Source organism: Pleurodeles waltl, chromosome 10 (assembly GCF_031143425.1).
Source record: "Pleurodeles waltl isolate 20211129_DDA chromosome 10, aPleWal1.hap1.20221129, whole genome shotgun sequence".
NCBI lineage: Eukaryota > Metazoa > Chordata > Amphibia > Caudata > Salamandridae > Pleurodeles > Pleurodeles waltl.
Window position 1 is genome coordinate 779,616,183 of NC_090449.1, and position 13,474 is coordinate 779,629,656.

At 48.1% G+C, this 13,474-nt stretch overlaps 1 protein-coding gene across 7 annotated transcripts in view; it reads left to right on the forward strand.

The window, feature by feature from the left end:
* Positions 1-13,474, forward strand: part of PALS2 (protein associated with LIN7 2, MAGUK p55 family member) — a 704,871-nt gene that overhangs the window by 86,937 nt on the left and 604,460 nt on the right. The window lies entirely within an intron of this gene.

Genomic DNA, 13,474 nt, shown 5'->3' on the forward strand with positions numbered 1-13,474 from the left:
TCTTAAACAATAGTGAAGTAATTCAACCCACGTTTTTGCTTAATATTGTTTCCATGTTGCTGGTCTTCCCTCTTCTTCCTGTTTCAGCCCCAGGAGTAAATAAGTTCCTTTTTCCCAGAAGGGGTCCCAGGCACAGGAATAGCATGACCCTCAGAAAAGATTGATAAAGGAATCCGCTCAGAAGACCATTTTGTTTCGTTCTGTTAGAACCCGTCACCAAAGTGCAGCATTTCTACAATGTGAAGACATGTGCACCATATCAATATACTGGTGAATCCATGCAACAGGACTTTAAAAAATTTGCGTTTGTGGCCCAGAGTGCCACCCACCACCCTTTCACACCCCCTTGTTCTTCCACAGTACATGACTAAAGCCTCAACCCTCCCGGGCCGTGGCATTAGGGTCTACAGCCTCTCCCTCTCCTCAGGAACTGCTGTGAAAAGCACTGATAATGCAACCTCCCTCCACCTTGTGGCTGCTTTCTTGGCTCCTCTCCTCAACTGGTGTTCTGGCTTCTACACCTAGAGGTCCTCCATCTCGCTTGACCTGATCCTGTACCTCTTCTCCTCTCTGCGTCATCGCTCTCGAGTCGCCTCCTCCAGTCTCCGTTCGTCTCTTCCTGTTCCATGTCTTGTGTGCCTTCTCCAGTGGCTGAAGCCTCATTTGCAGTTGTATGGTTTGACTGCATCTGTACCCAGGGTTGAAGGGCTTGTATGGGAAAGCCGGCTGTTTTGCAGAATGTGGCGGTGGCCATTTTGGAGTTCGCTGGACCCAGAGAATCCATACCACAGCTTTGAATGCCAACAGACCAAGTAGAGGGGCCCAGCAAAAGGTTAAAGCAGTATCAGCAAAGAAGGCCAGTCCCTATGGTGCTCCCTGTCACACAAGCCATAAGGGGCAGAGCGATCCCTCGAGGGCGATCAGAATCGGATGTAGTGGGTCCCAGTGCTCTGTGGGGAGTTGCAGGTTGTCAGTCCCTCATTAGTGGAACGCATATCAGTGGATGGGAGACTTTAGTACATAAGTAGCATTAAGAAGACAGGCCCATGGAATGCCCTGGCAGATTAAGCCAGGCCCAGCAATCTGTGTGCACCACGCAGAGTTCAGTTTGCAAAACTTCTAGGGTACCCAGTTGGTAGGTGACCAAGGAGGCAGGTCATTACGGGGATGGCAGGACAGAGGGGTGATCCTGGATGAGGGCTATACACTCTGGGGCCCAAGAGCAGCAGTAGGAATAGGCTGGCTGGAGTCAAAATTCAGTTGCGATGAGCCAAGGGCCTCCGTCATCCAGTTGCTTCTTGCTTCAAATATCATGCATATATAGGTCAAGCCCCACTGCAGAAGGAGGAGAAAAAAAAAATGGACAGGCTCACCAGAAGGAGGGGTTCTTGAGATGGTGCGCCCGCCGTGAGTAAGTCGCTCTAAATGTTGAAGAGCGCTCATAGAAAGTGGTTTCCCAAGCTCAAGATTGGGCCCGTGCAATCTCCTGGTGGGGTCCGAGAGTTCTAGGCTTGGGGGGGGGCACCTTACAGAGTGCTGGGCTTGTCATGAAGTCCCCAGCATGGCGTGTCCTCACTGCACCTAAGCCAGTGGCGCAGCAACATTAAAATGTTGCTTGCAGATGTTCTGCTATTTCTGCAGGGCTGCTAGGGGGACGGTGCCAGGAAGCATATAGAGCAGAGCAGCAGGAAAAGGGTGGACCTGACCTGGCGGCCCAAATGTAAAAAACAGCGTTGCTGCAAAGAGGCCGCCAGCCAGGGTTGGGAGCACTACCCTGGCGCCTGGCAGAGTCAGGAGCCTGCGATTGCTGCTGGAACCGAAATTCCCCAGTCCTGGTGCTGTAGAGACGCTGAAGCAGTGAGCGGGGCTCCGAAAACGCAGAGAGACAAGTCTCACTCCATTGCAAACTTGGCCACACCCCCATATCTTACTTTGAAAATAATTAAAAAGCGTTTGTGAATGTTTTTAAAAGGACACTTAATTTTGCTTAAGTGACTTTTGAGGGTGTGACCCTTTTTTTTCTTCTCAATTTTATATAATGTAGGTTGGCAATCTAGTCTGTTTTTTAAGACTGCAAAATTGTACTTGTCTGTCACATACGTTTTTGTGGTCTTTTCCAAGTAAGGCAAAATAAATATGACTTTGAAAGAACTGCTCCGGCATGCTCGCACATGGGTGGGACTATTCAGGTTCAGTGCTTGGAATTTCAGTAGAGAATCCTCGGAGGGAGAACAAGGATTACAGGTAAGACACCATTCCTTACCCCCTACCTTGATGACCGCTATTGAGTGAAGGCATGCCATAGTGAGTTGTGGACCACCTCCTGACAGCAGTGTCCCTCCTGACATTGTTTGGATTCTTTATCAATGAGCCAAAGTGGCACCCATTTTCTTTGCAGAGGCTTCTTTATATTGGAGCTGCCCTGAGCACTGTGCAATTCAGGACCTTTCCTCTGTTGCAGTGGGTCCTGGAAGTCTGGGCTATAATCCTGATGTTTCAGTCTCAGGTCAGGATCTTGGTGAGTGCAGCTGGGAGGCTTCTTGGCCTGCTAGTCTCCTTCATTCTGCTTGTCATCTATGCCAGGTGGCAAATGCAGGTTCATGCATTGGAATCTAAAGTCGCAGTGGTCCAGGCACTAAGAAAGCCTGTTAGAGACCATCCAGGTTTCTAATGAGACTACACACAATCCGTAGTGGTGGCTGCTTGAACCAGAGGTACTGCAACCAGCAGGACTGAGTGGGGTCCTGGGCAGTGTGTCAAGAGGCTTTGCTTCTCAAATGCATCAGCAAATCTCACTGATAATGAACCACCTGGCAGGATCCTTGAACACTATGGTGATTGAGCCCAGCCAGCAGCACCTGGTGGATTATGATTGGTGTCTACAACCATAAGTGGCACAGATTATTTTAAGACAGTTGGGAGAACCTGGCTAGATCTTTTTGCTACTACCTAGAGCGCACAGTGTACAAATGTTTGTGTGTTTTAATGAAGCCTCTCACTAGGAAATGTATTTTGGTTGGACTGAAACACAGGACTCATTTACGTGTTTCTATCTCTGCCTCCATCTCTTGGGCTCTGAAGATCAAGCATGACTAGGCCCAAGTCATCTTAGTGGCCCTGGATTATGCCAGGAGAGTGTGGCACCCAGAATGTCTGGGCATGAGGGCCTGCCCCCTTATCAGGCTTCCACTTTGGGAGGATTGTCTGTTGCAGCAGCAGGACCGGATTCTTCACCTGAACCAATGCAGTTGACAGCTCCATGCATGGAGGTTGAGTGGCAGCAGTTAACTGCTTTTTATCTACCACTTGAGGTTGTGGATGTCATTCTTGCTGTTAAATGTCTGTCAACAGTCAGCTTACGCCGGGCACTGGGACACATTTGTGGCCTAGTAGAGTCTGCAGGGGAGACCCTTTTCAAACCAACCTGTTGGATGTTTTATTGTGCCTTTGGCCCAGCAAGGCCCTTTCAGCCTTTGCCGGAGCAAGCCTCCTTAACTTGGTCTTAACGTTTCTTATGTGTACTTCCTTCTAGCCTATGCACAGCTGCTTATTGCGTCTTCTGACCTCAAAGACTGTCTTCGTCATTGGGCTCACTTCAGCTCCCCCCCCCCGAGTGAACTCTAGGTGCTGTTGATATAACTGTCTAGCACTGACTTTTTCCCAGAGAAACTGGTGCTGAGGACTCAATCTTTCTGCCAAACGTTGTGATGAAAGAGGAGCAGAAACCCCACCAGTTGGACCCCCAAAGCTTTAATTTTTTTACATCATTTGTACCAAGGACCATTGGGTGGACAATCTGCATTTTGTGGGGTTTTCTGGGGGTGAAGAAAAGGAAGGTGGTGCAGAAAAGGACTCTGTCCTGTGTGTTACTATCTAGTAAGTAAGCACCCTCCAGAAAGTCTGAGTTTCCATTCCACCAGTGCTAAGACTGCCACTGTTGTGTTGGCACGCAGAGTGCCTGTCAGGCTGCAAGGTGAGCTTCATTGCACATGTTCACAAAACAATATTACCTTGATAACCAAGTCCAACTGGAATGGTATTTTGCTTGTTCTGTGCTGCAAAATGTTTTAGTCTGAGCCCATGCCACAGGCCACCACTGTTGGGAGTTACTGCTTTGGGTATCTATTCTAAAGGTGAGGAATCTGTGGTTAAAGTATTCATTTGAAGAACAAGTTACTTACCTTCGGCAATGCTCTTCTGGTGGATACTCTTATGTAACTGCCAATTCTTCACTGCCCTCCTAGCTCCCCATTCTCAGTGGTCTCTTTAGACCACCTAAAAAGGTCCTAAATTAGAGATCAGTGTGCTGGTACCATCAATTATTTTGTGCTCCACATCTGAGGGCATGGAAAAAGTCAAACAAGAAACTGATGTTTGCACACATGGGTGGTGCTTATGTGTAGCTCCGCTTCATCACTTCTGGTGTGGAATGAAGCCAATGCTGGAGCTACACAGCATCAAATAGCGCTGTGCAGGTGCAATGCTGTGAAAGGTGTCTGGATCTAGTCTGCTGTCTGGTCAATATTGTAGAGGTGAGGAATGTGCGGTTAGGGATTATATCCATCAGAAAGAGCTTAAAGAAAGGTAAGTAACTTTTTTTTCTGCCACTCATCTGGCATGTGACTGATTCTAAAACACCACTTGCTACCTTTCAGGGGCAGATTTTTTACTTACCTTCAGTAACGCATTATCTGGTAGAGACTCTATCTAGCTGCAGATTCCTTACCTTTGAATTTCCTGTCGTCGGCCTCGAATCTGGAATTTTTTGCTGCGCAATACCCTGCATGCGCCGTCGGGTGGCATCGTTCGGAGATCTGTGTGTATCTTTCGACTCTGCGTGATGTTGTTGGATCCAAATTGCCTATAAAGGCACGCGTGTACGTCTGTTCTTTTCTTTCCGTGCAGGATAAGTGCAGATCTGGGATTGAGGTACCCTCTGCCTTTTTTGGCAGGCTTTTTTCTACCCTTTTGTCATAGACATTTTTTGTCTGTGCGAGATGTCCTCCAGGAAGACGGGGTTCAAGCTGTGTGGTGCCTGCCATTGCGCCATGTCAGTGACAGACCACCACCAGGTGTCTGAAGTTCCTCGACAGAGACGACTCAAAGTCAGTAGGCGTGACTCCTAGGAGGCCACAGTCCCGCTACGAGGAGGTAGTTGCTGCACCGCCCCAGGAGCCCTAAGTCCTCTTCTTTTCATTTGAGGTCCTCTGGGCACTCTGGGAAGAGGCACAAAATGGTCCAAGCGGACTTTGACTTCACAATGCCCGTTGGCTACCGAAGCGTCATGGTAATGTCGACGTTCCAATCACAGTTTCGCAGAGCCAATGCCAGGGCTGACTTTGCCCCCTTCCCCTCCAATGCTTGGATCTGGAGCCACTCAATGTAAAAAGATTTACAAAGCCACGTGCCTTGTATTTGAGTGGGCATCCCCCGCAGGTGCGTCTTCGGGGGTCCCATCAGGTTCGCCATTGGGGACCCTGGGAATCTGATATCGGATCTGGTCAGACACCAGTTCCACACATTTGGCCTCCTGTGGCGCCAGTCCCAGACGTTGACACTCACCCGCACCGCTGACACCCATCGGTGGTGTGAGACCCATCCTCATTCTGGATGATCCGTAGTCAGAACAACGTCGTACGACGCTGATTCCTACTTCGACGCGCTGACACAGCCCAGATCAGTGCCTGAGGCTTATTTCGAATAGCCAGGCACAGGTAGGGAATGGGTAGGGTCTGAGGACCCTTTAGAGTATGGTTTGGAGAAGGATTGGTATGAGGATCTAAGGGAAACCAGTGGACTGGATACTTCTCCAGATACTGGCATGTTCTCACCTCCTTCTGTGGCTACAGAGGAGGGAGTATCATATGCCATGGTGGTGTGTAGAGCGGCTGAGGTCTTGGACCTAGAGTTGCGTATGGTGCAGATCAGGGCGAACATCTTGACAGAGGTGCTTCAACCAGGGGTTGCTACATTGGAGCCGATGTTACTCTTCAACAAAGCCTTTACTTATGTCCTGCTGGGGACGCAGACCAAACCCAGCACAGTGGCTCCTGTAAATAAGACAATTGGCTGCCGCCATCAACCAGCTCTTACTTACCCTAGTTTTTTCACCCAACACCCCACCTTGCAGAGCTTGGTGGTCCAAGCCAATACTTCCCATGGTTCCTTCCCTTCTGCTCCCATGGATAGGGAATCCAAGAGGCTGGACCAGCTTGCCTGGCACTGAGGTCTTTTCATCCTTGGTGTGGACTCGCTTAATTTTTTGTCTCTGTTCCCCAAGTTGTTGGTGTGTGCTGGACTCTGATTTTACTGTTTTTGTTATTCTCAGCACTTTACCACTGCTAACCAGTGCTAAAGTGTAAGTGCTCCTTTACAAAATGTGATGTAATTGGCTTATCCATGATTGACATATTTGGTTTACTAGTAAGCCCCTAATAAAGTGCACTAGAGGTGCCAGGGCCTGTAAATCAAATGCTACTAGTGGGCCTGCAGCACTGGTTCTGCCACCCACATTAGTATCTCTGTAATCATGTCTCAGACCTGCCACTGCAGTGTCTGTGTGTGCAGTTTTAACTATAAATTCGACTTGGCAAGTGTACCCACTTGCCAGGCCTAAACCTTCCCTTTTCTTACATGTCAGACACCCCTAAGGTAGGCCCTAGGTAGCCCCAAGGGCAGGGTGCAGTGTATGGTTAATGTAGGACATATAGTAATGTGTTTTATATGTCCTGACTGTGAAATATTGCTAAATTCGTTTTTCACTGTTGCAAGACCTGTCCCTCTCATAGGTTAACATGGGGGCTACCTTTAAATCTGATTCAAGTGTAGATTCCCTTTGGGAGCGGATGGACATGTGGAGTTTGGGGTCTCTGATCTCACAATTTAAAAATTCATATTTTAGTAAAGTTGATTTTAAGATTGTGTGTTTTGAAAATGTCACTTTTAGAAAGTTGGCATTTTCTTGCTTATACCATTTCTGTGACTGCCTGTTTGTGGCTGCCCTGTCTGGGTCAGTTTGACAGTTGGACTGGTTGCACCTCACACTAGACAGTGACACAAAGAGAGCTGGGGTGTAGCACGCATATCCTGATGAGCCATCTGTGCTAGGAGGGAGGGGAGGAGTGGTCACTTACACCTGAAAGGTCTGTGCCTGCCCTCACACAATGCAGTCTCCAACACCCCGATGAGTGTCTGGGGCCTGGCCTGACCAAGGCAGGATTTCACATTCCAAAGAGACTTTACTTTAAAGTAGGCCTACTTCGAAGGAGAAATTGGGTATAAGAAGGGCTCCCAAAACCACAGACTTTAGAGAAACAGTTCTGGAAACAAGAGGAACCTCTGCCCAGAGAAGAGCTGAAGAGCTGAGGAAGAAGAGCTGCCTGCCTGTGACTGCTTTGTGGAGCTATCCTGTAGTTGCTGCTTCCGCCAGAGTAAGAGGGCAAAGACTCGACTTTGTGTGCCTTCCATCTTGAGAATAAATCTTCAAGGGCTTGATTTAGAACTTGCCTCCTGTTGTTTGAAGTCTCAGGGACAGCAAAGACTGCTCAGCCAGCACCTGGAGTCTCAGGAGAGACTCCTACTCTGCCCTGTGGTGCCCATCCAGTTCCTGGGACACTGCAAGGAGAAGCTGGCAGCCTAAAGACAAGGAAATATCCACACAGAGCGCTGTGTGGGGAAAAGATCAACACAACTCTGATCTGCGGCTGAAGAAACGACGGACTGCCGGCTCCGCAGCTGAGACACAACACTCACAGGAAACGCGACTAAAGAATCGATGCATGGAGCAGGAGAAATGATGCGCAGCATCGCTGACGGAGGCTGGAAGATCACAACCCGCGCTGCGAGGTTTTGGGATCCTCGTGCGGCTGGATTTCCGAGTCAAGAACCGTTGTGCGGGGAAAAACCATGCAAGGCCTGCCCGGACCCCATAGCGCTGACCCGATCGACGCATCGCTCTCCTGCGGAGAGAAGAAACGACACCCCCCGACCCAGCGAAAGGAAAAACGAGGCACTGTCCCGCTCGTGAGTGGAATCAACGCATCGTTCACCCTTTTTGACGCGCACTCGCCCGTGCAGGGTTATTTTTGACGCTTCTAAGGTACTTTTTTCATGCTGACAGCGTTAGTGTGTGTTTAAAACTAAAAGACTTTTTGCATTTTTATTGATAACTTGACTTGTGTGTTGTGGATTTTTGTAGTTTTGGTCTTGTTTTGTTTAGTTAAATATTTCCTATGTTTCTAAACCGGTGTTGTCATTTTGTAGTGTTTTCATTAAGTTACTGTGTGTGTTGGTACAAATACTTTACACCTATCACTCTGAAGTTAAGCCTACTGCTCTGCCAAGCTACGAAGGGGGTAAGCAGGGTTTAGTTGAGGGTGATTCTCTTTTACCCAGACTAGAGTGAGGGTCCTTGCTTGAACAGGGGGTAACCTGACTGTCAACCAAAGACCCCATTTCTAACAAGGTCTGTAAACACCTCATGCCTATTGGGCCATTTTTCTCATACTTTTTGGGATACGGTGGCACAGGGTATACCGGACACTGTCACTCAAGCTGTCAAAGATGGGAGAGATGCAGCCAAGTTTACGAGTCGGTGTGGTTTGGACACGACCTGCTCGCTGGGCAGGGCAATTTCATTGCCCGTGGCCCTTCGTTGCCACGCCTGGCTTTGTACGACTGGCTTTTTGGGGGATATCCAGGCAAACCTGATGGACATTCCCTTCGATGGCTCACGCCTTTTTGGAGAAAAGGCAGACCTGGTGCTTAAGCAGTTCAAGGACTTTCGCGCTATGGCCAGGACCTTGGGCCTCGCTGCGCCTGCTTGCCAGCAGTGTGTCTTTCGCCCCTTTCAAGGCCTTGGAAAGGGTGTGGTACCTTGCCACCAACAGGTCAGCCACCATCCTCCATCACAGCATCCAATGCTAGGACGAGGTCATGGTACCTTCAGACCCGGAGGGTCTAGCCAGAGGTCGACCACCACCCAGACCCCTCTTCCACAGTGCCCAAGCCCTCCTAGTATGATTCTGCAAGGCCATGTTAGTCCAGTTGAAGGGAGGATTCAGTTTCATCTCCCTCACTGGCGATCCATAACATCGGACAAATGGGTCTTGCAGATCATACAGAAGGGTGAATCCCTCACCTTTCAGTCTTTCCCTCCCTCTCTCCATTGAAAGACCGGCTGATGGAGGATAATTTAATCTTGCTCCACGAGGATGTTACAGCTCTCTTGGCCAAGGGAGCCATAGAAAGGGTCCCCAGGTCAGAAGTAGGCAGTGGTTGTTATTCCAGCTACTTTCTGATTCCAAACAAGAACAAGGGTCTTCACCCTGTCTTGGATTTAAGGGACATCAATCTCTTCCTCAAAAAGGAGAAATTCAAGATCCTCACTCTTGCTGAGGTCTTATCTGCCCTAGACCAAGGAGACTGGATGGTAGCGTTGGCCTTTCAGGATGCATATTTTCACATCCCCATCTTGCTTGCCCACAGCTGTTACTTGAGGTTCAAGGTGGGCCACGAGCACTTTGAGTTTACTATGCTCCCCTTCAGTCTCACCAGTGCCCCTCAGGTGTTTACCAAAGTGATGGCGGTGGTAGCAGCTCATTTGTGCAGGTTAGGGATTTCAGTTTTCCCCTATCTCGACAACTGGCTGTTGAAGGCTCCTACTGGCTGTTGAAGGCTCATACGCCCCAGGCTCTCATCAGCCACCTACAGACGATGGCAAACCTCTTGCATTCGCTGGGGTTCCCTATAAATGGACCAAGGTCACACCTGACTTCCTCTTAAAAGCTCCTTTTCATCTGAGCCGTTCTGGACACAGTGCAGTTTCGGGTTTATCCTCCCAAGCAGCGAGTCCAGGACATTCAGATTATGATACCAATGTTTTGGCCTCTATCCTGGACTTCGGTGAGACAGCCTCTGAGGCTGTTGGGACTTGTGGCCTCCATCATCCTGTTAGTCAAACATGCTGCATGGCATATGAGGGCTCGGCAGTGGGACCTGAGGTTCCAGTGGGTGCAGTCTCAGGGAAATCTTACCAACATGGTTCAGATCGCTGACAGACCTGCAGAAGACCTGCAGTGGTGGTTAGTGAACTGCGATTTGGTCAGAGGCAAACTCCTTTCCCTTCCCCAGCCAGATCTCACACTAGTGAGAGATGTCACTTCTGGGATGGGGCGGCCATCTGGGAGAGGTAGTGATCAGAGGCCTCTGGTCTTCTGTGGAATCTGGAAGCCATCTCAACTTACTGGAGCTCTGGGCGACCTGATTGGTATTGAAAACATTTCTTCCTGTTGTAAAAGGGAAGATAGTGCAGGTGTTAATGGACAACACCACCACAATGTGGTACTGCAACAAGCAGGGCGATGTGGGGTTGTGGATCCCTTTTTCAAGAGGCTCTAGGTCTTTGGACATGGTTGGAACAGCAGGGTATTGCCCTGGTGGCTTAACACCTCGAAGGTCCTCTGAACGCCAGGGTGGACGAACTCGGCCGTCAATGCCTAGCGGATCACGAATGGTATCTCCATCCAGAGGTGGTGAGAGGACACTTTCAGCAGTGGGGAGAGCCTTGGTTAGATCTGTTCGTCACTGCAGAGAACGCGTTATGTCAGCAGTATTGCGCGTTGGAGTGTCCAAGGTGGCAATTGCTCTGTGATGCTTTTTGTTGCGAGTGGAGTTCAGGCCTCCTGTAGCTTTTCCACCCATACCATTTCTGCCCAGAGTTCTCAAGAAGATCAAGAACGAATGGGCCGAAGTCCTCCTGGTGGCTCCGGATTGGGCACGGAGAGTCTGGTATCCGGAGCTTCTGAAAATGAGCATCAATCCTCTAATCAGGTCACCCCTTCAGGAGCATCTTCTGTTTTCAGCAGCAGGGGAGAGTTCTCCACCCAAACCTGTCAACTCTGCGCCTTCATGCGTGGAGATTGAGCGGCAACAGTTAATGGTTTTTGAGCTTCCTTCCGAAGTCTGTAAAGTTATTTTGGCAGCCAGTTGTCCCTCCACTAAAATGCTATTCGCCTGCCATTGGAAAAGCTTTGTATATTACTGTACAGAAAGATCTATTGATCCTCTTTCTGCTTTTTTTTTTTTCTTATATCCTTCTCTTCATACTTTTCCTTACCCAGCAGGGTTCTACCTTGGGTTCTCAAGGGCTATCTTTCTGCCTTATCGGCATTCCTTCTACTGTCTGACCTGCTTTAACTTTTCAAATCCCCCACTGTACATAGATTTCTCAGAGGGCTTGTACATATGTTTCCCCCTGCTCACCATCAAGACAGCCTTCTTAGTGGCAATAACATCTGCCAGGAGGGTGTGTGAGATGCAAGCTTTGTCATCAAAGCCACCATATCTCACTATCCAGACAAGGTGGTACTCTAAACCCATGCCTCTGTCCTTCCCAAGGTGGGGACCCCATTTCCTTTGGGTCAGAACATTACCCTGCCCAGCTTACTTGCTACACCACATCCCTCTAAGGAAGATGAGTGACTCCACCGGCAGGGCCCAAAAAGAGCATTGTCGTTCAACCTTGACCACACAAAAGAGTTCCTGGTGGATGACCAACTCTTTGTGGGGTACATTTGAGCAAAGAACGGTCGGGCAGTGCAGGACAGAACCATTTCTCGCTGGGTCATTCTCTGCATCAGGGTCTGGTACGCATTGGCCAGGAAGGAGCCTCTTGAGGGCTTATTCTGCCAGGTGCAAAGCTGCTACCACTGTACTAGCTCTGGGCGTTCCAGACCTAGAGATTTGTCAGGTTTAAATGTGGGCATATTTGCACATGTTTGCAAATCATTACTGCCTGGACAATTGGGTACGGAGAGACCGATGCTTTTCCCGTCCAGTCCTACAAGACTTTTTATTGTAGTAGAGGTATCTGCAGTCCCCTGCCAGGAGGTTACGGCTTGGATATCAATTCAAAGGTAAGTAATCAGCAGCTAGAAAGCTCTATAAGATGAACAAGTTATTTACCTTCAGTAACGCATTATCTAATAGAGACTCTGTCTAGCTGCATATTCCTTACATCCACCTGTGCCTCCCCGCTCTACAGATATGTCTAGTAGTGTTAGGGTTTATCCTTTTCAGGGCCTAGTTTTGCACAGACAAACTGTTGGTTCTGTCTATGACTGCTCTTCTGGAGTGGAAGTTTGTGGGTAAAAGAACGTCCGCTGGGAAGGTGCCTTTTATATGTGACCGTGACATCACAGATGGCTCAAATGTCTCAGATGACACCACCCGGAGCTGAACGACGCACGCGGATCCAAGCGATTCCGCCCGATGGCGTGTGCAGTTTATTGGTCAGCAAAAAACTCTGGATTTGAAGCGGACACCAGGGAATTCAAAGGTAAGGAATCTGCAGCTAGATAGTCTCTACCACATAATGCGTTACCAAAGGTAAGTAACATGTTCTTTATTACTTTTGCCCCCAATGCCAGTTCTAATACTGAACTAATAGATTCTCCTTGAATACTACCTACATTTGTGAGCATTCAGTTGATGACAGTACTAACAAGTTTCCATGTCTCATGCTTAGCCAGTATTGTGTTTATAGTTTTCTGGGACTTGTAGTTTTGTTTTTTCATTGCACATGTGAGCTCTGAAGTCTCTGCATGTGAAGTGCTATTTGCCAATAAGCCAGGACCAGCTGAGAGTACCCCTCTCATTATGGATCCCCTAGGCATAAAAGTGACTGACTGTCTCCCCCTGGCGTTGCAAACCTGTCAAGCAAGTTGAGAGAGGCAGTCATACATGTAATACAATACAACATTTATTAGCGGTGCAAGTCAGATAAGTATTTACCGAGTTAATGCATGGATTACTAAAATTGTGCAAAAATGACAGTTTGTGTGCTGTGTACGTGCCGATTGACAATATTTGCAATTCCACACAGAAGCATGCAATGTAACGGTGTCTGTGCAAATTATTTTATGCTCACCTGGGTCAGTTGATCTTATTATGAGTAGGTGAAAGTGGTTTATCAGGCAGGACCTAATAGCAGTACTACATGCACTTCCATTACTGCTAGTAGTTTTTTATTCTTGATGCTGTAGCTGCTGACACGATTCATGCCACTGCTATTATGGTATTGCTACCAGGAAAACTGCAACTGTTTCAGTGCAGGGAACAATAGCGTCTGCCTCTTTTTACCACCATCGTATGTTATGTTACTGTAGTATTCTTTTACCATGGTCCTTGTGGTCAAGTTTATGATAAGGCACCTCTCTGAATTAAAAAAGTGATGTTTAGAATATTCCGTGACACTGGTTTTAAGTAAAGTTTAGTTCTTTACTTTGGACTCAGTGAATTGACTTTCTTCAGCAAGGTAGTTTTTTAATATTTAGTCCAAAGTTACTCATTTGAACAATTCTCATGGACCCTCTATTTCATTTATACTAATTTTTGTCAATCTAATCTAAACAGTTCACGATTTCTAATTTTAACTATTTGTTCATGGTATCAGTATTTGATCACGTACCCTAAG